A 3,834-nucleotide genomic window follows, 5' to 3' on the forward strand; every position below is an offset into this window, starting at 1 on the left:
GTCCTGGAACTAGCTCTGTAGACCAGGCTGGTCTCGAACTCACAGAGATCCGCCTGCCTCTGCCTCCCGAGTGCTGGGATTAAAGGTGTGCGCCACCATCGCCCAGCCAGTTATAATTTTTTTTAACAGCATAAAATTTTTGTGCAATGTGTCATATAGCTCAGACTAATCACAAACTATGTAGCTGAGGATGGCCTTAAATACCTGCATCCATCTCCCAAGTGCTAAGATTGCAGTCATGTATCATCACACCTAGCTCTGTGTATCCATCCATCCATCCATCTTCCTTCCCTTCTTCCTGCCTCCCTCCCTCCCTTTCTTCCTACTACAGGTGTTCCTGACTAACCTGGAACGCTGCTGTGTAGACCCAGCTGATCTCCAACTCATAAATCATCTACCTTTGCTTCTTAGTGCTGAGATTAAAGGTCTGTGCCACTACACCTGATTTACATATCTTTTCTGATGCATGACCATTATTGAACTTGTGTCAGAGCTAAGTGTAGATCCTGTGTATGATAAGACTGTAACCCAACCCTGTCTCCCCATTTTGATAAATGCTACCAAAGTGGGTATCAAAAAGCTTACACCAGTTTACTACCATGAAAGTATATGAATGTGTTAGCTCTATCAGAGGGTTTTATTTATTTTTGAGGCAGAATTTCTCTGTGTAACCCTGCTGTCCTGGAACTTGTGGACCAGGCTGGTCTCAAACTCAGCTGTCTGACTGCCTCTGCTTCCCAGGTGCTGGGATTAATGTCATGAGTCACCATAGTCTGACTGTCAGAGGGTTTTTTTTTTAATTGATATTTATTGAGCTCTACATTTTTCTCTACTCCCCTCCCTGCCTCACTCCCCTCCCCCTTCAATGCTCCCAATTTACTCAGGAGATCATGTCTTTTTCTACTTCCTACTTCCTATGTAGATTAGATCTATGTAAGTCTCTCTTAGTGTCCGCAATCTCTCTGGGATTGTGCTTTGTAGGCTGGCTTCTTTCCTTTGTTTTAAAACCACCTATGAGTGAGTACATGTGATAATTGTTTTTCTGTGTCTGGGTTACCTCACTCAAAATAATGTTTTCTAGCTCCATCCATTTTCCTGCAAAATTCAAGCTGTCGTTATTTTTTTTCTGCTGTGTAGTACTCCATTGAGTAAATGTACCACATTTTCCTTATCCATTCTTTGGTCGAGGGGCATTTAAGTTGTTTCCAGGTTCTAGCTATGACAAACAGAGCTGCTATGAACATAAGTTGAGCACATGTCCTTGTGACACGATTGAGCATTCTTTGGATATATACCCAAAAGTGGTATTACTGGGTCTTGAGGAAGGTTGTTTCCTAATTTTCTGAGAAATCGCCACACTGACATCCAAAGGGGTAATCTTGGCCATTCTTACAGGTGTAAGATGGAATCTCATAGTTGTTTTGATTTGCATTTCTCTGACTAAGGATGTCGAGCATTTCCTTAAGTGTCTCTGTCAGAGGTATTTTAATCTTTGACAAAGCTCAAATTTTCTCAAAGTCTTCAAAATTAATTCATTGATTTGTTCATTTGTTGTAGAACCTTTTAATAGTTCAAACAAGTGAGTATCTACACTTTGGGCATCCACTGTTTAGACTCCAGGGATTTAGTTGAACAAAAAGTCATAGTTCTCAAAGTCATGTTCTGGTAATTTAATTCTACAGATTTATTTAAATTCTTTAATATTTCTATGAAATTAACTGCATATTTCCCTCAGATGAGTATAAAACTTTGCAAATACAAAAATCAAAGGCCTTTTGAATTTTTAAAAATTGATTTCAAATTTAGAAATTGTGATGTCACCCCCCTTTTTAGTTTTTTTTTTTCATTCTTTCTGAGCACTTTGCATTACGTAAGTGTTGGCTTTTGTGGGTTTTTATATTGAATATTCCATTCTGTTTACTTCATCCCCCTTCCCTCTCCAAGCTAGCTATGTGGACCAGATTGTCTTTGAACTCACAGATCCTCCTGTCTCCTTCCAAGTGCTGGGAATAGGGTTTTGGCAATGTTGGTGAAGAAATAAGTGTAATTACATAAAAGTATATAATTTACTCAAATTATTAGGAGTTCTTTGAAAAAAATTAAAACATTTCCAAAGTTGTATTTTCAGCACTCAAAAAAAAGGCAGAAAGACTGCTATTTCAAGTCTAGCCTATGCTACATAGTACATGGCCAACTAGAACTATATTACGAGACTGATTTAAAACATCAAAAACTAAATAAAGTTGAGTATATGTTTTCCTACGAGGGATTAAACAGTCTCTAAAGTGGTTAAAGGCTACAGAAAAGAGCACAGGTCAGTGGAGATTTAGAGAGAAGATCAAAGAGCAGTATAGCCTGGATCCCAATATCTTGCTACTAAGTAAGTCTTTCTAAGGACCACGTGGTAAGATTAAGATCTAAATATAAAGAAATAGGACTTTGTAGTTCATGATCTAAGTCGGTAGCCTAGAACAATGGTCCTCAAATTAATTTGATTATATGTCAGTAAGAAGCCTATGAAAAGGCTGGGCGGTGGTGGCGCACGCCTTTAATCCCAGCACTCAGGAGGCAGAGGCAGGCGGATCTCTGTGAGTTTGAGGCCGGCCTGGTCTACAGAGGGAGTTCCAGGAGAGGCTCCAAAGCCACAGAGAAACCCTGTCTCGAAAAAACCAAAAAAAGAAAAAAAGAAGCCTATGAAAGTTTATTTATAGATTGTGTTATTATACTGTGATTGTCTTGGAAGAGTACATATAATAAACATGAGAAATGTTATGAAAATAGGTTACTGTTTATGCAGATTTCTGTTATCTTCACAGATAAGTATGGTTTGTATACTCATTTGTTTTGTGGGCAGTATTTCTTGATTCTTTGTTTCTAAATCTTTTGGTAACAAGTCTTTACTTACTAGGTGCTGGAATTGAAATCATGTATTACCATGCTTGGTTTAAGTGTTTGCTTTGTTTGGGAGCACTGGTTCTCTTCTGCAATCCTTTAATACAGTTCCTCGTGTTGTGGTGACCACAACCATAAAATTATTTTCATTGCTATTTCATAACTAATGGTTTTAGGTGACCCCCTCTCCCAAGGGTTGTGACCCACAGCTTGAAAACCACTGTTTTGGAGGATTGTTTTTGTTTGTGCTATTTTATCTTCTTTTGTCAAACAGGATTTCATTGTAGTTCGTGCTGGCCTTCAACTCAGTCTTCCTGCTTTATGCTGTCAAATGTTAGGTATACACATGAACCACCATGCTTGGCTTTTTTGTTTTGGTTTAAACTTCATCCTATTATGAATTGATATCACAGGGATATTATATATGTAGTATGTTTTTTTGCAGCTAATATAAGCCTGACATACTCATTAGATCTCATTAAGTAGTCATTTCTTTCATAATGAGGTTGAATAGCTAGTACTGGGAATAGAAATGTCAACTCCCATGTGCTTGTACTTACCTTCCACATAAGTTTCTGCAGAAAGTGCCTCTGCTGTGGAGTTGGCTGGATAACTGAATGTGTAGGGTCATTCAGTTGGGTATATTTAAACTGTAGTGTGCTGAGAGCAAATGAATAAAGAAATAAGGACTTCACTGTCAGCCTAGTGAGTCGTAGTTTAATTTTCAGAACATTTGAGTTATCTGTGAAATTTAACTGCTACATCAGCTTAATGGGGGCTGATCTGTAAATACAGAGAATTTACAGGAACTAATTTTTATCTCAGGCAGAAATGTAATTGCAGCATTTTTATTCTATTTCCCATTGATTTTTTTTGTTTGTTTGTTTGTTTTTCGAGACAGGGTTTCTCTGTGGTTTTGGAGCCTGTCCTGGAACTAGCTCT

At 38.2% G+C, this 3,834-nt stretch overlaps 1 protein-coding gene across 4 annotated transcripts in view; it reads left to right on the forward strand.

Annotated features, from left to right (window-relative positions):
• Positions 1-3,834, forward strand: part of Csde1 (cold shock domain containing E1) — a 42,098-nt gene that overhangs the window by 14,500 nt on the left and 23,764 nt on the right. The gene's annotated exons all lie outside the window — the stretch shown is intronic.

The sequence above is a fragment of the Microtus ochrogaster genome, chromosome 21 (genome assembly GCF_000317375.1).
Source record: "Microtus ochrogaster isolate Prairie Vole_2 chromosome 21, MicOch1.0, whole genome shotgun sequence".
Taxonomy (NCBI): domain Eukaryota; kingdom Metazoa; phylum Chordata; class Mammalia; order Rodentia; family Cricetidae; genus Microtus; species Microtus ochrogaster.